Source organism: Stegostoma tigrinum, chromosome 7 (genome assembly GCF_030684315.1).
Source record: "Stegostoma tigrinum isolate sSteTig4 chromosome 7, sSteTig4.hap1, whole genome shotgun sequence".
In the NCBI taxonomy this organism is placed as follows: domain Eukaryota; kingdom Metazoa; phylum Chordata; class Chondrichthyes; order Orectolobiformes; family Stegostomatidae; genus Stegostoma; species Stegostoma tigrinum.
The window spans coordinates 26,118,011-26,140,310 of record NC_081360.1 but is presented as its reverse complement, the minus strand read 5'-3'; the positions used below and the strand labels follow the sequence as shown (position 1 = coordinate 26,140,310).

At 41.9% G+C, this 22,300-nt stretch overlaps 1 protein-coding gene across 2 annotated transcripts in view; it reads right to left on the bottom strand.

Annotated features, from left to right (window-relative positions):
* mlphb (melanophilin b) overlaps nt 1-4,593 on the bottom strand; it is a 120,627-nt gene extending 116,034 nt beyond the window's left edge. For both annotated transcript variants that reach the window (XM_059647120.1, XM_059647121.1), the window contains exon 1: nt 4,338-4,593. The gene's annotated coding sequence lies outside the window, so the exon portion shown is untranslated. The remainder of the gene's footprint in view (nt 1-4,337) is intronic.
* Between the last annotated feature and the right edge of the window lie 17,707 nt (nt 4,594-22,300).

The window sequence follows — 22,300 nt, the reverse complement described above, 5'->3', positions numbered from 1 at the left end:
TCCTGTTGTCATGGGAACAAGTCAGGCAAACGTTTATTGCACTCCTTGTTTGTAAACAATATCTTTCCTAAGGTAAGGGAAACAAATCTGCACACAGTATTCTAGTGGCAGTCAAATCGAGGTTCTATACAACTGAAGCAAGGCTTCATTACTCCTGTACTCAAATCCTCTTTCAATAAAGGCTAACATTCTATTAGCCTTTCTAATAGCTTGCCACATCTGTATGTTAGCGTTCCATGACAGATTTATGAAGACATCCATGTCCCTTTGTGTGTTTACACTTTTTAATCTCTTACAATTTAAGAAAATCTCTACATGTTGGTTCCCAAGTGGATAACCTCACATTTTTCCATGATATATTCCATCAGCCAATCTGCAGGAGTCATCCAATATCGACAGAATCTTTGGAGATAATCACCAATACATAATTTCCATTTAACATTCTAGGCTGGATCTGCTGCAGGCAGTAATGGAACAAACAAGAGGAAAAACATACTTGACTTGGTCCTCAAAAATCTACCAAGAGGAAATGGAGCTATTCATGACAGTTACGTTGGGACTGACCACCACATGGTCCTTGTGGAGACAAAGTTCAACCTTCACATGAAGGATACCCTCTAATATACTATATGGTGTTGCCACCGTGCTTAATGGGATAGCTTTTGAGCAAGTCTAGCAATTCAAAACTGTGTATCCAAGAGGGGCTTGGGCTATCAGCAGCAGCAAAATTGCATTAAGCCACATCTGCAGTTTCATTGCTTGGTAAATCTCACACTCTGCCATTGTCACCACGCCAGGAGATCAACACTGCTTCAATTAATAGTACGGGACAGCATGTCAGGATCAGCGCCAGACATACCTAAACACAAAGAATTAACCTGGAGAAGCTGCTACCTACAACTCACAGGAAAAGGACATTTCTGCAGGAGTTCCTCAGGCCCAATGGTCTTCAGCTATTTTATTAATGACCTTCACTCCATCATAAGATTAGGTAGGGATGTTCACTGATAACTGCACAATGTTCAGCACCATTCACATCTCCTCAGATACTAAAGTAGTCCATGTCCAAATGTAGCAAGGCTTGGACATCATTCAGACCTGGGCTGATAAATGGCAGATAACAGATTTGTACCACACAGGTGTCCATGTCCAACCACACGGAATCCAACCATCAGCCCTCGACTTTCAATGGCATTACCTTTGCTGAACGCCCAACTGTCAAATCTGATCTGAAATTGAACTGAGCTTGCCTTGTAAATATTGTGGCTACTAGAGCAGATCGGACCCTAGGAATTCTGCAGTGATTCACAGACTTATACCATATTCAAAGCACACGTCAGGAGTGTGATGGAATACTCCTTCTTTGCCTTGACAAGTGCAGTCAACAACAATCCAAAAGCTTGACACCAATGAATACAAAGCAGGCTTCCTGACTGGTACCCCAACTTACAGCATCAACGTTCACTCTCTCCACCAGTGGTACGCATAAACCCATGACCTCTGCCAGCTACATGGGCAAGGACAACAAATGCATGGGAATACCATTACCTGCAAGTTTCCCTCCAAGCCAGACACCATCCTGACTCAGTCTTATATCACTGTCCCTTAACTACAGCTGGCCCACTGGAACTTCCTCCCTGACAGCACTCTGGGTCTACCTGTGCAACACAGCCTGTTGCAGTTCAAAAAGTTAGCTCACCACTACGTCCTCCAGGGAAATAAGGGATGGCAATAAATGCTGAATGAGGCAGTGTCACCAACATCCTGTGAATCAATAAAGCAATCAGCTATATAGTGCCATTTTCCATCAGTGATAAAATTGAGCAAGAACCATTTCACAACAGTCTGCCAAGGATCCTAAGAAAGCAAATAGCAGGAATTTCAGTTACATAGGTATAGGCGTAGCAAAATTTATCTCTGGAACATTCCAACTAGCTTATGAAGGCTATGGGATTCATATGTAACAATGACCAGCTTTAATCCATTTGGAAAATTAATACATGCAACCATCATGAAAGGGTTCCAAACCCCTTGGAATGGTGCAGGGTAAATCACAGACAAAGGTAACAGGCCTTCTGCAATCCATACATATACCTGGGCACTATATACTCAGGTGACACTAACTGGTTAGTGGGTGTAGTTGGTACCATTAAAAAAACACATGAAAATGCTTAGGTTCGGACAACGCCTTCAGTCAAAAACCTACCACAGTGAAGGAATTTCCATTTATAGGATGCTTTTCAAGGCTTCAGAACATCATGAAGTGTTCCTTAGACAAAGAATTACTTTTTTAAAAATGTAGTCAAGGAAACACAACAATTGCACAGCAAGATCGCACAAATACAAATAAGTAAGATAATTTCTGGCAATATCAGTTAATGGAAAAACATTGACTGGGTCAGTGGGATATCTCCACACTCTACTTTGATAAATGTTATGGGTTCTTTTACATTTACACAACATTCATTCAGGATTGTAGTCAGTGGTCAATCTGGATTATAACTCATGAGCAAGGCTTGAACCATCACCATCTCCATTATAAGCCTGTGTTACCACTGAGCCAAGGCACCTTTTTTGCTTCTTGATTTTTGTTAAAACTTCAAATTGTCAACTTATGTTAGGAGTGAACCGCATTAGTTTTGCGACTTGGGGCAGAATACATCAAATTTAAATTTCTCAAGCTCATGTTTATATTCTTTGATAAATTCACCTCCCCTCCCCATCTTTCTTAGTGGTTCCCTCAAGACCGATAACCCTACACACCAGCCCCAGTTGTCCATTTCTCAGAACTTGGTATCCCAGCCTTCATTTCACCATTGGCCGTCAGTCCTATATTCATCTACTGTGTGCTTACCATTTGGAATTCTTGCTGTAAAAACTTACGCTTCTTTTGACAATCCACACCACTTAAAAACTAATTTAACATCCTCTTAATTCCTCTTTCTCTGACTTAACATTTTTAAAATTATGCGTTTTTGGAATGTGACTTGGGAACCTATCTACACTAAAATACTGTTGGTATTTCTCGTCTTTATACAACAAAATTATGCTAAAAATAGAAAATGAACTACAAGGAAATGTGTTGGATGCAGACCACTTTCAACACAATTTAGAAACATTGGTTAGGGAGGCTCTTATATAAAATAAAATAAAAATAAAGAACTGCAGATGCTGAAAATCGTAAACAAAAATAGGAATTGTCAACCTTTTAAAGCAATTTCTGCTTTCATTTCATTTTAACACACATTTCTTTGTATAAATTTTACAACTTTGATGTACTCAATCCTGTGTCTTCATGCAAGTTAAAAGTAAACAATTCAAGTTTGCTTCCTCAAAGCATCAGGACCAAACTACGCAAACAAATTTCTTTCTCATCCTGCATGTGTGCCCAACTTTGTTGCTCAGTTAAAGATATGGAACACCCTCCCTCACGGCAGTGAGGGTGTACCTATACTAGACGAACTGCAGCAGTTCAAGAAGAGGGGCTTACCACTACCACTGTCCAGGGCAAGTAGAGTTGGGGACAAACGCCCTGTAAAAAAGTTTTTCAGAAATAAAAAGTACAAAGATACACGAAAACAATTGTGAATGCTCTTTACAATCTTGATCATTTCTTTTTAAAAATATTTGATTTGTATCTTAAGTTTCTAAAGTGAACTGCTACTCCCTTCCTGACTAGCTCACTGGATTCCAATCATATTCTTGAGCTCCCTATGATATTGTAAACGCATTTGTCAAGATTTACTCTGATGTTCCAGGGTAATTGTATCTTAGAACTGGCAAATAGAGATAATACGAACTGCCGATGCTGGAGTCTGAGAAAGCAAGGTGTAGAGCTGGATGAACACAGCAAGCCACGCAGCGTCAGAGTAGCAGGAAAGCTGACGTTCGGGTCCAGACTCTAAGAAGGGTCCAGGCCAGAAGCGTCAGCTTTCCCGCTACTGTGACGCTGCCTGGCTTGCTGTGTTCATCCAGCTCTACACCTTGTGAAGTAGCAAAAAGAAGAACCTTTCACAAAATCAGTTGCCAAAAACTAAATTATTCCTACGATGTGTTTATGTTGAAAAATCATGCAGTAAATCCAAAATAAAACAAGAGCTAAATGTTCTCTTAATAATTAATTAATATCACCAGATTTAGCACAATATCCCAGTATTAATATTCTGCATTCATTGCTGTAAGTTATTATTCTGCATTTCAGACCCACACAACTTTAAAGGATCCACACATCTATAGCAATGCGTTTCAATATCGAGCTTTACCCCAGATTACAATCTGCTGTATCAATAACCACGCCAATAACCTTCTAAATTTAATTTAATAATTCCAAACATTACCAATTTCAGAGCAAGTCATCACTGTGGTGCAAGTGATCGAAAAGTCTGCATTTCATTTGAAATTGCTCATGAAGGACTGCGTTGCCAAACTCCTGCGGTCTTCCTGTTCCAGCCTCTGTGAGAGGTCTCTGTCCCGCACCTCACAATCACATGTCACCGCTCGTATCACGACCCGCAGGGTCACAAAACCTACACTCGCCGGAAAGAAAATATCACATGCAACCGAAGGAATGCTTCAAGTAGCCTTATGTCTAACCACATGATGTTGAACCAATAGCTTGCGATAAAAGAAAGCCTGAATGAAAGAATGAATAGCCCTGTTTCTAGTGCAGCGTAGAGCCGGGGAGTCTGATGTACATTGTGTAATGCACCTGGGAGTCTGATGCAAACATTTTGAACCGGAAACTTGACTAAACTGTGGATTTGAGCAGGGAGTTTGATTTCTACGGGTATACTTAGAGCTGGAAGTTTGAAGTACATGGGATTACTGAGACCTGACACTTATTTACACAGTGTAAATCAGCTGGGAGTTTGATGTAGGGAGTGTTGTTTGGAGCTGGAACTTTGCACACAGGGCTTTTTAGAACAAAGAACAAGAAAATTACAACACAGGAAAAGGCCCTTTTGGCCCTCCAAGCCTGCGCCCATCGAGATCCTCTGTCTAAATCTGTCATCTATTTTCTAAGGATCTGCATCCCATTGCTCCCTGCCCATCCATCTACCTGCCCAGATACATCTTAAAAGACACCATTGTGTCTGTGTCTATCACCTCCACCGGCAACATGTTGCAGGCACCCACCACCTTCTGCGTAAAGAACTTTCCACGCATATCTCCCATAAACTTCCCTCCTCTCACTTTGAACTCATGACCCCTAGTAATTGAGTCCCCCACTCTGGGAAAAAGCTTCTTGCTAACCACCTTGTCTAAACCCCACATGATTTTATAGACATCAATCAGGTCCCCCCTCAATCTCCATCTTTCTGATGAAAATAATCCTAATCTACTCAACCTCTCTTCATAGTTAGCGCCCTCCATACCAGGCAACATCCTGTGAACCTCCTGTGCACCATCTCCAAAGCATCCATATCCTTTTGGTAATGTGGTGACCAAAACTGTACACAGTACTCTAAATGTGGCCGAACCAAAGTCCTATACAACTGTAACATGACCTGCTAACTCTTGTACTCAATACCCCGTCGGATGAAGGGAAGCATGCCGTATGCCTTCTTGACCACTCTCTTCCCCTGCGTTGCCAACCTCAGGGGACAATGGACCTGAACACCCAGATCTCTCCGAACATCAATTTTCCCCAGGACTTTTCTATTTACTGTATAGTTTGCTCGTGAATTAGATCTTCCAAAATGCATCACCTCGCATTTGCCCGGATTGAACTCCATCTGCCATTTCTCTGCCCAACTCTCCAGTCTATCTATATTCTGCTGTAATCTCTGACAGTCCCCTTCACTATCTGCTACTCCACCAATCTTCGTGCCATCTGCAAACTTGCTAATCAGACCACCTATACCTTCCTCCAGATCATTTATGTACATCGCAAACAAAAGTGGTCCCAGCACAGATCCCTGTGGAACCCCACTGGTCACAGATCTCCAATTTAGGAAACCCCCTTCCACTACGACTCTCTGTCTTGTGTTGCCTAGCCGGTTTTTTATCCATCTAGCCAGTACACCCTCGACCCCATGCAACTTCACTTTCTCCATCAGCCTGCCATGGGGAACCTTATCAAATGCCTTACTGATGTCCATGTAAACGATATCTATAGCCTTTCCCTCATCAATCAACTTTGTCATGTCCTCAAAGAATTCTATTAAGTTGGTAAGACATGACCTGCCCTGCACAAAACCATCTTGTCTATCACTGATAAGCCTATTTTCTTCCAAATGGGAATGGATCCTATCCCTCAGTAACTTCTCCAGCAGCTTCCTCACCACTGATGTCAGGCTCACCGGTCGATAACTACCTGGATTATCCCTGCTACCCTTCTTAAACAAGGGGACAACATTAGCAATTCTCTAGTCCCCTGGGACCTCACCCATGTTTAAGGATGCTGCAAAGATATCTGTTAAGGCCCCGGCTATTTCCTCTCTCGCTTCCCTCAATAACCTGGGATAGATCCCATCCGGACCTGGGGACATGACCACCTTAATGCCTTTTAGGATACCCAATACTTCCTCCCTCCATATGCTGACTTGACCTAGAGTAATCAAACATCTATCCCTAACCTCAACATCCGTCATGTTCCTCTCCTTGGTGAATACCAATGCAAAGTACTCGTTGAGAATGTCACCCATTTTCTCTGACTCAATGCATAACTTTCCTTCTTTGTTCTTAAGTGGGCCAATTCTTCCTCTAGTTACCCTCTTGCTCTTTATATATGAATAAAAGGCTTTGGGACTTTCCTTAACCATGTTTGCTAAAAATATCTCATGTCCCCTTTTAGCCCTCTTAATTCCTCATTTCAGATTCACCCTACATTCCCGATATTCTTGCAAAACTTCGTCTGTCTTCAGTCGCCTAGACCTTATGAATGCTTCCTTTTTCCTCTTGGCTAGTCTCACAATTTCACCTGTCATCTGTGGTTCCCTAATCTTGCCTTTTCTATTCCTCGTTTTCACAGGAACATGTCTCTCCTGCACGCTAATCAACCTCTCCTTAAAAGCCTCCCACATATCAAATGTGGATTTACCTTCAAACAGTTTCTCCCAATCTACATTCCCCAGATCCTGCCGAATTTTGGTATAGTTGGCCTTCCCCCAGTTTAGAACTCTTCCTTTAGGACCACTCTCATCTTTGTCCATGAGTATTTTAAATCTTATGGAATTGTGGTCACTATTTCCAAAGTAGTCCCCTATTGTAATTTCAGCCACCTGGCTGGGGTCATTCCCCAGCACCAGGTCCAGTATGGCCCCTTCCCGAGTTGGACTACATACATACTGCTCTAGAAAACCTTCCTGGATACTCCTTACAAATTCTGCTCCATCTTGACCCCTAGCACTAAGTGAATCCCAGCCAATATTTGTACCTCTATCTCACACTTGTTGTTGGGAGGCCTGTAGTACAGCCCCAGCAATGTTAGTGCAGCCTTCGTATTTCTGAATTCTGCACATATTGCCTCACTGCTCGAGTCCTCCATAGTGCCCTCCTTCAGTACAGCTGTGATATCATCTTTGACCAGTAATGCAACTCCACCACCCCTTTTACCTCCCTCTCTATCCCGCCTGAAGCATCGATATCTTGGGACATCTAGTTGCCAATCATGCCCTTCCCTCAACCAAATCCCAGTAATAGCAATAATATCATACCTCCAGGTACCGATCCAAGCCCTAAGTTCATCTGCCTTATCTACTACACTCTTCACATTAAAACAAGTGCATCTCAGACCACCTGTCCCTTTGTGTTCATCATCTGCTCCCTGCCTACTCTTCCCTTTAGTCACGCTGTCTTCATTATCTCATTCCCTACAGGCTTTAGTTACTACCTCCTTTCTGTCCAACATTTGGTTCCCATCCCCCTGCCACATTAGTTTAAACCCTCCCTCACAGCATTAGCAAAAGTACCCCCAAGGACATTGGTTCCAGTCTGGCCCAGGTATGAACTGCCCAATTTGTAATAGTCCCACCTTCCCCAGAACCGGTCCCAATGTCCCAAAAATCTGAACCCCTCCCTCCTCCACCATCTCTCAAGCCATGCATTCATCCTTGCTATTCTTTCATTTCTGCTCTGACTAGCATGTGGCACTTGTAGCAATCCTGAAATTATTACCTTCGAGGTCCTACTTTTTAACTTGGCTCCTACCTCCCTAAATTCTGCTCGTAGGACCTCATCCCATTTTCTACCTACATAATTGGTGCCTACATGCACACGACAACTGGCTGTTTGGAGTACCCTGGCTTCACATGGGACAACAGTGAATACCAAAACCAGGCATGGTCACCTTGTAAACGAGGAACCGGGTGGTAGAGGTGCCAGCCAGGTTGTGTGGGAACGTGGATGAGAAAATGTGAAGCTTGTGGGATTAACAAGATGGCCTACTTGGAAGGAGATGTACATGTCTGGGACACAAAGATCTCATCAGGACCCATTGTTATGCATACATACTCTTCCTTTTGCTTCTAGATCGTGCAATAGGGTCTCAGCACAGACCTCCGTCCATGGAGCATTCTCTGTGGCTATGATCTATTTTCTTCCCAATGTCCTGGCTACAGCGAGAAGGCCTGTACAAAACCCCCATTAGAATCTATATTCCTTATAGTTCCTCAACTCAACATGCCTTCGAACTTGGTAACACGTCTTGCTATCAATTTAATTTCATTTCCTATTAAAAAGACAATCCTGTACCCTCTGCCCATCTGCATGCCCTTTCAATGGGACCTGTATCCTTGCATATTTGGATTCCAGCCCCAATCCCATTGCAGTCATGTCTCTGATACCCACAACATCGTACCCATCAATTTCAATCTGCGCTACAGGGTCATTTACCTTGTTTCATATACTGCATGCATTTAAGTACAACACCCGCAGTCCTATGTTGGCTGCCTCCCGTCTCATAGTTGTCTCCTTGTCTGCTGTGCCTGAAGTCAGATTTCTGAGCCTTTGCATACTCTCAGTTCTATTCTTGGCTCTGGAAACTTTAATAACATCAGCTGAGCCCTGCAAGCCTTTAATATTTTCCATGATATTCCATGCAACTGAATCCAACCCCCTACTATTTATTTTAAAGTCCTACCCATAGCCCTAGTCATGCAATTTACCAGGACTCTGGACCCAGCATGATTCAGCTGGAGCTAATCCTGTTAAAACTACTGTCTCCTTCCCGAGTCCTGGTGCCAATGTCCCATGAATTTGAGCCCGTTTATCCCACACCAACTTTGATCCACATGTTTACCTCTGTAATCTTGTTGACTCTGTGCCAAATAGCTTGTGGCTCAGGTAGTAATTTGAACATTATTACATTTTTGGTTTTGCTTTCTAATTTAACTCGCAGCTGTTCATAGTCCCTCAGCAGAGCTGTTTTCTCTTTCTACCTGTATCAGTTGGTACCACTGTGAACCACAACAAATAGATCTTTAAAATGACTGACTGCAACAGTCTGAGTGTTTGCATTGGGCACAGAGAGTTGACCCCTTTTTCAAAGAGGTATGGAACCAACCGACCATGCCCAAGTTTCTGGAATGAAAATTCATCCTTGACTGACTGTGCTGGGATCCCATGACTGAAGAGTGTCTCCCTTCACAAGATGGAGGGCTTCTGACATAGTTGTTTGATTGATGCACATGCACAGTGTGTCTCATGCACTCACCATCATGCTGTAGGTGTCGGATTGATGGAGCACAGTGCCAAACAGTAACACACCCACCCACTTGATTGGTCACTGCTGACAACCATGACAAGCTGTCTGACTTAAGACACCAAGGTGGAGAGTTGGATGAGCACAACAGGCCAAGCAGCATCAGAGGAGCGGGAAAGATGACCCTTCTTCAGAAAAATACTTTGTGTCTACACAAAAATGCAAGATGAGATGTGAGAACTGTGATAGTACAAATACCTTGAGGTGCCCTTCTCATGATACACTCTGACCCAAGCACAGGAAATGGCCTGTTAACTTTTCTTCCTGTCCCATGCCCTAAGCAGGTGAAATACTGATATACATGCACTTCATTTCATTTATTGCACTGGAGTTCACTGCTCACAATGCTCCTCTGCATTGGAGAGGCCAAATGTGAATTGGGTCATATCTTTGCGGAACTCTATTCTTTCTCAATGGTATAATTCTCTCACGACTTACTCTCTGGCCTCTCTGTCTTTAGCTTCCTACACTGTTCCAATCAATCTCAATGCAAGCCTGAGGCACAGCATCTCATCTTTTGGACTTTTGTTTTTCTTACTTCTGAACAGAATTCTTAGTGACAATTTCATTTTTACATTTGCGCATCTAGCCATCTCTTGTGTCTCTTTACTTTTCCTATCGCTTTCTCACCATCATCCCTTTGCAATTGAGCCTCCGCACCCCAACATTTCCCTGTTTCGCTTCAAAAAAAACTATTTGGTCTCTAGTCCATCATCCTGAAATGTTAGAATACAAGGTGTAGAGCTAGATGACCACAGCAGGCCAAGCAGCATCAGAGGAGCAGGAAGGCTGATGTTTCAGGAAGGCCGAGACCCTCCCGAAACATCAGCTTTCCTGCTCCTCTGATGCTGCTTGTCCTGCTGTGTTCATCCAGGGCTACACCTTGTTATCTCAGATTCTCCAGCATCGGCAGTTCCTAGTAACCCTGAAATGTTAACTCTATTTGACTCTCCACAGATGTTGCTGGGTCTGCTTCATGTTTTCAGCATTTCTGCTTTTATTTCAGACTTCCAGTATCCACAGAATTATCCCCTTAAGTCTTGTTTATACCAAGCAGCTAGTTCAAAACAAAACAAGTCCCCTAACAGTTGGAAGAAATATCCTTACATTGTACACAATATTCAGTTACAAACTACATTTCTTTGAAATTTTTAGTATTGCTGTATGATGAAATAGGAAATAAATAACCATAAATAAATAAATAATGGAAATTTAATATAGTAACTTATTAAATGTCAGTAAATCAATACAGAACTACAGGCAGCTCCTCAAGCCTGTAATAGCATTGTTGATTTGTATCTTAACTCCAGTGCCTCCTCTTGGCTCTATGCATTTTTATGGTCATATCAAGCAAACTTTAAACAAAGTCAAATTTAAAGTTATGGGTTAAACTGACGTGTTGCTGTATGTGAGGAAGGCACACACTGCTAATGCTATTTGGGTACAGATGTACTTCCTAGCTTCATTAACACCCCTGCCAACATGAACAGTTTCTTTCAACCCGATAAATTTCTTTTCAAAATTCTTAAAATCTCAATCAAATTATATTTTATATAATCTCTTCTCTAAATCTAAATGTCGGAGTCCCGATAAAGAAATGTTTCGATGCTTATTCTGAAACTTTGATTATTCTAAAGTTTGCAGCCTGATCCCAGATACATAATAAATTAAATTAATTACTTTGACATGCATTTTTCCTGAACTCGTAGCCATGAAGTGCAGTATACGATGTAAATATTCATCAATTTAAATTAATCCTTCTTCCCTGGATACCAAAATCAATGTAACAGATTGAGAGATTAGTACAAAACATCTATTTCAACCAATGTTATTTGAAGAATAATTAACATTTAGCTCCCAGTTGTTCAATTAATGTTACAACTTTATGATCCGTTACAATTCAAATTTCCCTCATACAATATCCGTGCCACCCTCAGCAAAATCGTTTGAAAACAAAAACAGCTTCAACAGCTGTGATTTCCTTTGGGGTTGGACTATAAGATCGAAAAGCTAGAAAAATAGCACAGAAAGCCATCAGTCAGGTGGCAGGAGGCTGTGGCCTGATGCCTTCTGGCTGCCTGTCTGTACATTGGCAAATTGACAGATTGGCCTTTCCCGGGGGCCCACTTAAGTAGCCAGTATAAAGGGACACACCCCAGCTCCGTGATTATTTATTCTGCGTCAGGGCAGCAGACAGGATCATGGACAGGGTGGGTCTGACCACCCAATGAAACCAGATAGTCTCCCAGTCAGCTCTGTGTGTCAGGCTTCCATTTAGAGTACTGTTTGGGCCAAGAAGAGGCATCCTCAATAATACTGGTCACAGCCACCCCTCCCTCCTAGCCAAATCCCAATTAATCACCACACGTGTGCTCATTGACCAACATTCGATCTTTGTTAATTAACAGATTGATTTTAATATTCTTATCCTCATTTTCAAATTTTTCCAAGATCTCAACCTTCCCTAGGTTTCCTCCAGTCTGTCAGCTCTTCAAGGCTCTCCTCTAATTCTGGTCTCATGAACATCCTGATTTTATGCAAGCAAATTGACTGTGCGTTCAGCTGCATAATGTCCAAGCTCTGGCATTCCTTCTGTAAATCCCTCCAGATGTCTGTCTGTTTCTGCTTCCTTAACAGCTCCTTAAAGTTGACCTTTATGATCAAACTCTTGATTATCTGCCCTGATATCGCTTTCTGTGACTTGGTGTCATGTTTTGTTTGAATACATTCATGGAAAGTACCTTGGGCAATTTTCTACTTTGCAAATGCTATGATATTATTCCAATTTCTAAACAAGTTGCAGGAAGAAACATTTCAATATGATAAAAATTTTGCAATGCTAAAAAAACCCACTTATTTTAAAAAGAACTGAATGCCAGTGTTGGGAGGTTGTGCTTCTGTTATACGACACATTGATGAGACTGCATTCGGAGTATTGTGTACAGCACTGCTCACTGTATTCAGGGAAGAATATTAATGCATTGGAAGCAGCTTGGACCAATAACTGGAAGCAGATTACCTTATGACAGAATAGATCCATGCACTCTCGAGTTAGAAGAGTCAGTGGTGACATAATTGAAACATACAACATCCCAAAAGGAATGTAAGGCAGGGGTCTTCAGAACCCAAGAAAAGCCAGATTGGACTCTAAATGTTAACTCTCTCTCTCTTTCTCTCACAATCTCTCTGCACCCACCCCAACCACCAAATGCTATCAGATCTGCTGAATGTCATCATCACCTTCTTTTTCCACTATGTATTTCTAGCACAGAGTCACAGAGTCGCACAGACATACAGCACGGAACCAGACCCTTCAGTCCAACTCGTCCACGCCAACTAGATATCTTAAATTAATCTAGTCCCATTTGCCAGCATTTGGCCCATATCAGTCTAAACCTTTCCTATTCATGTACCCATCCAGAAGCCCTTTAAATGTTGTTATTAAATGCCACTTCCTCTGGCAGTATGTTTCATACACTCCCCATCCTCTGTATAAAAAGCTTGCCCCTTAGGTCCCTTTTAAATCCTTCCCCTCTCAACTTAAACCTATGCCCTCTAATTTTGGACTCCCCTACCCAGGGAAAATACCTTGTCTATTTACCCTATCCATGCCCCTCATGATTCCATAAACCTCTATAAGGTCACCCTTCAGTCTCTGACACTTCAGCGAAAATAGCCCAGTCTATTAAGCCTGTCCCTATCACTGAAACCCTCCAAGCCTGGCAACATCCTTGTTTATCTTTTCGGAACCCTTCAAAGTTTCACAACATCCCCCCTACAGCAGGGAGACCAGAGTTGCATGTGGTATTCCAATAGTAGTGTAAGCAATAATCCTTACAGCCACAACATGACCTCCCAACTCCTATACTCAATGCATTGATGAATAAAGGCAATCATACCAAATGCCTTCTTCACTATTCTATCTACCTGTGACTCCACTTTCAAGGAACAATTAACCTGCACTCCAAGGTCTCTTTGTTCAGCAACACTCCCCAGGACCTTTCCATTAAGACCTGCCCTGATATGCTTTTCCAAAATGCAGCACCTCACATTAATACAAATTAAACACCATCTGCCACTTCTCGGCCCATTGGCCCACCTGATCAAGATTCCATTGTACCCAGAGGTTAGAGGTAACCTTCTTCGCTGTTCACTACACCTCTAATTTTGGTGTCAATGGCAAACTTTCAAATCACACTTCCTATGTTAACATCTAAATCATTTTTATAATGATGAAAATCAGTGGACTCAGTGCCTATCCAGTGGCACACCACTGGTCACAGGCCTCCAGTCTGCAAAGTAACCCTCCACCACCACCATCTGTTTTCTACCTTCAAGCCAGTTCTGTATCCAAATAGCTAGTTTTCCCTCTATTCTGTGTGATTTAACCTAGCTATTTAGTCCACCATGAAGAACCTTGCTGAATACCTTACTGAAGTCAATATAGATCACGTCCACAGCATTCTCCACAGCTACCAGCCTTGCCCTTCACCCTAACAGGAACATACTCTCTCTGGACTCCCATTGTCTCATTTTTGAAGGAATCCCAGCTTCCAACTGTCCCTTTAACTGTGAACATCCACCCCAATCAAATTTTGAAAGTTCTTGCCTAATGCTGTCAAAACTGCTTTCCTTCTTTTTTAGAACTTTAACTTTTAGATCTGGCCTATCCATTTCCACCGCTATTTTGAAACTAACAGAATAATGGTTACTGGACCCAAAGTGCTCCTCCACTGACACCTCAGTCATCTGCCTTGCTTTATTTCCCAAGAGTAGGTCAGGTTTTGTACCTTCTCTAGTAGGTACATCCACATACTGAATCAGAAAATTTCCTTGTACACACACAACAAATTACTTTCCATCTGTCTGCATTATCTGCAGTATTTTATTTCTTTTTATTTCTGAATTAGGCTGAGCCTACCATTGTAGAGCTAGACCTGTGAGAGGGTAAGTGGCAATATCAGAACAAACAGAGGCACCACAAATATGGCATATGCACTCAGAAAAATTCAACAGAAGTGTAATGAGCAAAATAGAGGTCTGTACATCACTATTGTAGACCTTACTAAGACATCTGATACTGCAAACAGAGATGGGCTGTGTTAAATCCTTGACTGGATATCCCGTTATAGGTTCCTGCGGATGGTGAAGCAGTTTCATAAAAATCAGCACAGAAATGTCAAGCATAACAGTGAACTCTTGAGATCCTCCCAGATCTCCACTGGTGTAATATGGCAGGGAAGTGTGCTCACCTTGATCTCATCCACCACTTTCTTCAGCTTGACACTGCAGTAGGCAACAGAAGATGTAATGGAGGGACTTATGGACACTTCTAGCCTAATGGAGGTCTTCTCAACCCCAGGTGTTTTCAGGGTCACACAGAAACAAAGGATAGCTTCATCTTTGAACTTTTAATCATTGATGGCTGCATTACCCTGGCCCATAGTCAGTCAGATCTACAAAGTATCACAAAATGGTTTTCCGAGGCAACATAATAATTTAGACTAAAAAGCAGTTTAAAGCGATCTAAGGTCCAACGATGGCCTGCACTCCAAGAGGAATATGGAGAACCAAACATTGTCATCAAAGGAATCGAGCTAAGTGCTGTCAAAGAATTTACCTATTTAGGGAGCTCCATCTTGTTTGATGCCACCATAGACAAAGAAGTGGATAATGGGCTTCCAAAAGCAATCAGTGCATTCATCAGATTTTACAAATGAGTGTGGAGTAACCTCAGATGAAACACAAAGTGCACAAGGCATTGGTCCTCACCATCCTTAATATGGTATGAGGCCTATACTGCTGCATGTATGCCCTGTTGAGTTCTTCCACCAGTGATAATTTTTAAATGTCCTGCAGAAACACATCACAAACTTTGAAGTCTTGGAAACAGCTGAACATCACCAGCATTGAAGTCACCCTTCTGCAAAACCAATCTCAATGGGATGGTTAAAAAAAACGGCGGCACGGTGGCTCAGTGGGGAGCACTGCTGCCTCACAGCACCAGGGACCTGGGTTTGATTCCACCCTCGGGTGACTGTCTGTGTGGAATTTGCACATTCTCCCTGTGTCTGCATGGGTTTGCTCTGGTTTTCTCCCACAGTTCAAAGATGTGATGGCTAGGTGGGTTGGCTATGCTAAATTGCCCATAGTGTCCAGGGGGGTGTAAATTAGATGGATTAGACATGGGAAATGTTGGGTTGTAGGGAAATGGGTCTGGGTGGGATGCTCTTCGGAGGGGAGGTGAGGACTTGTTGGGCTGAATGGCCCGTTCCCACACTGTAGGGATTCTATGACAATGTGAGCGACAAGCACCTGCCCAATTTTGAGTCGTATGGAGTGTTGACCACTGGTAAATGGAGTCAAATATTTCAACATTTCAAGTTCCTCTTTGTTTCAGAGTGACCACCACTTTTGGGAAGTGGAATACATTGTTGTGATACATTCTGAGTGTACAGACACCATTGAGACTAAGCAAAGAGCCAGCATGATAGAGAAAGAGAAGGATCCAATTGTCTCCAGAGATAACTACATCATCACTTGTGCTTACTGATGAGCCCATGATGGGCTTGGAACCAATAAAGATAACCTGTCTAACATCTTTGTGAAGAAATGCTAAAACAGATCTCAAAAACAGAGGTCAGACTCTGAGTGGGAAGGTAAACTGAAATGGCAAGATACAGCCTGTCAACTAAAGGAGGTTGTGCTTGGAAAAGTAACCTGCCAATTGGTGTTTCGTCCCCCAACTGAAAAGAATGTATCATTTAAAATGATTATTTGGACAAAGTAAACATAAATTATCGTGTCAAATAACAGTGACGTGGGAAAAACTCAACCACCATTTTCACAAAGGATTATAGAAGCATTGAAATTTATGGCATGGAAGGAGGCCATTCAACTCAGCATGTCTGAGTCAGCCAACAAAGCATTATCCAGCCTAAGCCCATTTACCAATATTGAATATGTAATCTTGTGGATTACAACACTTCAATGCATATCCAAGAGCAATGTGGGCTTCTGCTTCAACCACTCTTCAAACAACAAGTTCAGATTCCACACTCCCCTCTAATCTGTGCTCCCTGGTCATTGACCTCCATGCTTAGTGAAATATATGTTTCCAGACACTGTCAAAGGTGCTTCTAATTTTATCAACACTAATTAAATCTCTCCTCACTCTGCTCTAGTCCAAAGAAAGCAATTTCAGCTGATCTAATCCTGAGAACTCAAAACCTTCAGTCCTGGCAACATCCTCTTGAATCTTCTTGTACATCTCTAGTGCAATCACACCCTCTCCGTCATGTGATAAGAACACAACATAATATCTTAGCTGTGGCCAAACTGGTGTTAATAACTATTTTAGCATAACCACATTACTTTATATTGTGTGTTTTAGCTAGTAAACAAAAATATCCTATATGCCTTCTTAAATATCTTATGCACCTGTCTTGCTCCCTTCAGGAATCTTGACCATGTAGCTCTGCATTATTCTGTCATGTACTGTCTATTGTGTTTCCTTGTGTGCCTTCCCCAAATCCATAACCTTATACTTCTCTGGGCTGAATTCCATGTACCATTTTTTTGTACATCTGGCTGCGCTTGACAGGATAAGTACCCGAGAAGCTTCTACTCCTGTCTAACACGTGGAAATCTAAGCATGTGGGGTCACAGTCTCACTGTAAAGTGTTTGATCGTTCATGCTAAGAATAGGATTGAGATGAGAAGAAATTTCTTTATACGCAGAATTGTCAATCTTAAGAATTTTCTGTCAAGAGATACTCTGTTTTTGAATGTATTCAAGATTACAAATGGTAGATCTGTGATCTCTTAGGAAATCGAAGGAAATTTGGAGTGGGCAGTACCTTAGATATAAGCAATATCCATTGTCACATGGTGGTGCAGATGCGAAGGTATAGTAATCGTCTTCATTAGCTCTTGCTCCTTATCTTCTGACCAGTTTACTTATATTTTCCTTTTGTCCTCATTACCAATCACATGGCCAATTTTTGTATCATCTATAAAATTCCTATACATACCTCATCATTGAAGTCTAGTCCTTAATGTATAATCATTAAAAGCAAGGAACAAAGTGTTGAGCCTTGTCAAACCCCAGGAGAAACAGCCCTTCACAATCATGAAAACACCACACAACCATCTTATCTTCTAATAAGGTACTATACAGAGGTTGTGATCAGCACGTTGTGAGTTGCTGAAATCAATATTAATGTATAAGCCTTTAGTTTAACTGGAGAATTTTAGGTCGCCCTGCACACTGGATAAAAACAGAAAAGCTGCAAATACTCAAGTCAAGCCCTATCTGTGGAGAGAGAAACACGAAGTGGAATCTTATTGAGGCATCAGGGGTCTCGCTCCTGGCAGTAGACCTGGCAAGAGACACATGTTCACTTTTATTGGGAAGGCCCATTCGATCCTAGTTCACTCAGTGAGTGCTGAAGTCAGACTGGGCCTTTCACTGGAGTCAGGGCGCAGGAGCTGAGATCGCACCTACAAAGATCCACTGCCCAATAGGAGCTGGCAGCTCTTTTGCTCAGCAGTGCCTCTGATAACGAGTTGGATGCTGCTGGAACTGCAACCCAGGATTAAGGAACAATCCGGGCCACAGGCAGGTAATATTTGGAGGGTTTTCATGGGTGGGGGGGAGGGTGCGCTTAGTGGGATCACCCCTAGTGGTTGTTTATTGCACAGCTTTACTTGGCATGTGCACCACATGTCAACGCACCAACCTGTAGCTATTTAGTGCCACTGATGGCATGATGCAGGCCTGGCATGGTCATTAATTGGTCATGTAATAACTTCTATTAGGATCAGTTGGGGGCTTTCTCCCTTGGTGTAACTGTGGCAGAGATAACCAAGTGATGGTACATCTGCTTAATTTAATGCCCTTCTAGTCTCAAACACGACACAAGAGCTAGCAGGTAATTCTACTTGGAGTTAACCTCATGATGTTTTTTCATGAAAATGTTTATCTGGACATTGAACACCTAGCCTACCCAACCAAGTGCCCAATATTACCTCTCTTCAACTGGAACTATAGTACATCATTTGGAACATCAAAACATTAAGAAAGTGTTGATCCAGTTCTTTCTTTTGTTCTTTAATTTGACTCCAGTCAAATTCATTCAATATTACCATAAATGGAAAGGTCATCAGCTGTACGAAACCTGATTTATTTCTCATCCCACAACTAGGATTAAGACTGATTGCCTCTCAGCTGTAACCTATCTGCAACCATACACAAAACACATATAGAATCTTCTCTGTTGATTTTTACTTAGGAAATTTTATAAGATTTTGAAAGCTATTTACAGACGGCAATCCATTCAAGAAATTGTGTGACAATCAAGCCTTACCACTGAGGACTCGCATGACAGCAAGACTGTCAAAGCGATTTAAGTGACTAGTTGTCCTTGATTCTAAGGTCAATTGCAATTCTCCCCACATGCATAACACTAATGACATAGACTTCGTCTCTATTCTGCTTCCCAATTGTCTCGATGTGAAGAGTGGAATTACAAACAAGCTGCTTTCAAAAACCCCACGATTATTTGAAAGATCTCAGCTGGAACATCAACTAAATTCTTGCATAAGAAGTTATTGAGTCCAAAGAAAAGCCAAGGACCATGGAAAACAATGACAGAATCACAAAGGATTCTTCCTGTTACACTGTCAAAACTCAAGTGACCAGTAAATCTGTCTTTTCAACTGTTGGCCGAGCAAAGAAATTTCCCCAGCTACAATTCCAAGCGCTCTATGGCTAATCCTTATCATAGCTCTGCCAGCACTCCCTTTGCATTACTCTGAGGGGTCATCCTAAAGTATGGTCTGTTATACTGAATGAGGTTCAAACTTTCTGACTTGAAGGACAGTTCTTGACAATGGAGCGACTCAGAAGACAGTTCACTTTAAGGAACTTACCTTGTCCCACTTCGCACAAGCCTTTCATGCTCTAATGACATCTTTGTGCTTTCCAGACTCCAAATCTTTCTATCTAAAATATATGGCTCCTTTTAATTGTGTCAGTGACATCTACTTCAAATCTTCTGAAACAAGAGAGTTTCACAGTCTCGTTACCAAAATGAAATTCCTCCTAAATCATTTTATTGATTGTTAGTGATCAAATTAAATTTATGGCTCCTGGTTCTGCACTTACTCGCAAAGTGGGAACAGATCTTTCCTGCCCACTCTATTGAATTCCTGCCTAATCTTAAAGATCTCCATTGGCTCCTCTCTTAGTTTTATTTCCGTAGAGAAGAGCCTCATCACCTCATCTTTGGCTGCTGGTTGCTGAATCTTGGCAACATTTCCTTAAATCTGTACTATGTCCAGTCCTCCAATTATCATTTGTTGTAGCATGGATATCAGAATGAAAGCTTCTGCAAACTTTGAAATGGTGCATAAATTTCTCAATCTTAATAACATGCATACATGATGAACAGGAATGCATCCAACACAATCTGTCAAGGACAACACTTCCAACTTTTTGCCAGACTTCAGAAACCTGCCTGAACTCCTGCCCTGTTTGTAGCCATCATTCCAACTTTTGTGCCAACTAGTCCCTCACCTCACATGCTTTGACCTATAACGTTCCTTCTGTGAAATGTTATCAAAAGGCATAAGATCCTGGATGGCGGCGCTGGCAAGGTAGGCAGCATTCGGTTTCCTGGCCCCATCTGCTTCATATCGGCTGCTTCCTCCCTTCTTTCCTTAGCCTTTGTGTCTTCTTTCTTTGTTCATTTTCTTGCTGTTGGTGACAGCAGAGAAGGTGACATTACAAAGGAGGGTGGCCGGAGTGGGACTTTTGGCGAGGTGGCAGCCTGGCCTGGCAGCAGATCCAAGGATCCCTGGTTGTGGTAGGTCCAGAGCAGGGTCTCCAGGCATTGTTGAGGCAACTGAAGCGGCGGGGTTAAGGACTCCTGGTTGTCATAGGTTCAGAGTAGAGACCCCCTGAATATTGGTGAGGCAGTGGTGACAGCTCCTATTTGTGGTAGGCCCAGAACCAGGGACACCCAGTATCCGTGTTGGCCACAGTCAAAGAGATGGCACTGGAGAAGGGTGAATCCAACGTTGGTGGGTGCAGCGCAGGTGGTGGTGGGGGTTTTGGTGGGGGGTGGCACTGGTGCGTGTAGCAGTAGAGATGTCATTCGTGAGCCGGCTCAGGCCTCATGGTGGAGGTGATGGAGCAAAGATGGGCTCTTTTTCAGCTACATCTTTTTATTCTTAAACTATTCAAAATAGCACTGGGTTGTGGCAACCGTTGAAGCTTTTCATTGTATTTCACTCTGTTGTTCATTGTAGAGTACAAGTAACAATAAGTCATCATTCATCATACACAATAGCTTCTGTTTTGCGATATCTGCACTCTCTGATATTACTTCAAAATGATTCATTCAGGTTAGCTAAGTACCTTTTTAGAAATCTCTGCTAATTATTACTATTACATTTTCCCACTCTAGACTTTATGTTATCTCACTTTTAAACAAATATTCCAATACCCACCAATGGTTGAAAGTAAGGCCTCTGTTTACTTTTATCTCCACATTTGTCTTATCCTCGATGTCACTGTACTGCGATCCCTGCTCCATAGATGATTTCAATTCTAAAACTAAAAAACAAATTTCTGGAAAAGCTCAGCAAGTCTGGCAGCGTCTGTGGAGAAGAATCAGAGTAAATGTTTCAGGTCAAGTGACCTTCCTCAGAAGAATTCTACTTCTGTTACCTGCTGCGATTGTTTTCCTACTGTTAGATCAAGTAAATCTTTCATCCTTGTAATTCTTTATACTTTGGGCAGAACAGTGCACAGAACTCACTGTGAAATATCTTTCCCCTCACTTTCATACCTTGCTATTTTGTTTGGAACCCCCATTATTGTGATGCTATACTTTTACTGATTTCAGAACCTTTTCTATATATTTCTCCCTCCATTTCATTCTCATAGTCTAGAATATATCCTTCATTGAGTGACAAATCATTTCTCATTTGTTACTATCTCAGTTAATTATACCCTTTATTGCTGCTGTCATTGTATCATTAATTATGATTAACACAATCACCCCACTTTCCCTTGTTCCCTTGCTGAATAAATTGTAATCTGCACTATTTACCAGCTTATCCTAGCCCACTTTATTCTGTAACCACATGAACATTAATCTTGTTACCACTATTTCACATTTCAACTCAGCTGGTGTTGTGGGCTGTACTCACAGCTATTCTCAACTGGGTGATGATAGTAAATCAGTTTTAGTCACTTCACTCTGCATTACATTTCCAAGAGATAGCGATGAAAATTCATTTTTCAAACCAACTAAGATCTCAGGCCCTTGGGGATATGTGTGCTCTCAAGAATAACATGGCTCCAGCGTTAAATGGGCATGCTTGTTTCATAGAACCTTATAGCCTAACTAGTATAAAGGGATTAGTACACACTTGCACTGACAAGATAATTTGAAGTTAGTATGGTTGTTGGGTGTGAGGAAAGTCTCACATCATCTTCTTCTTCTCAGGACACTGTCCACCTCTGAGATCCCAATGAATAAACTAGATCCTCCAATTGGGCAAACGGCAAAGCCAAAATTAATACTC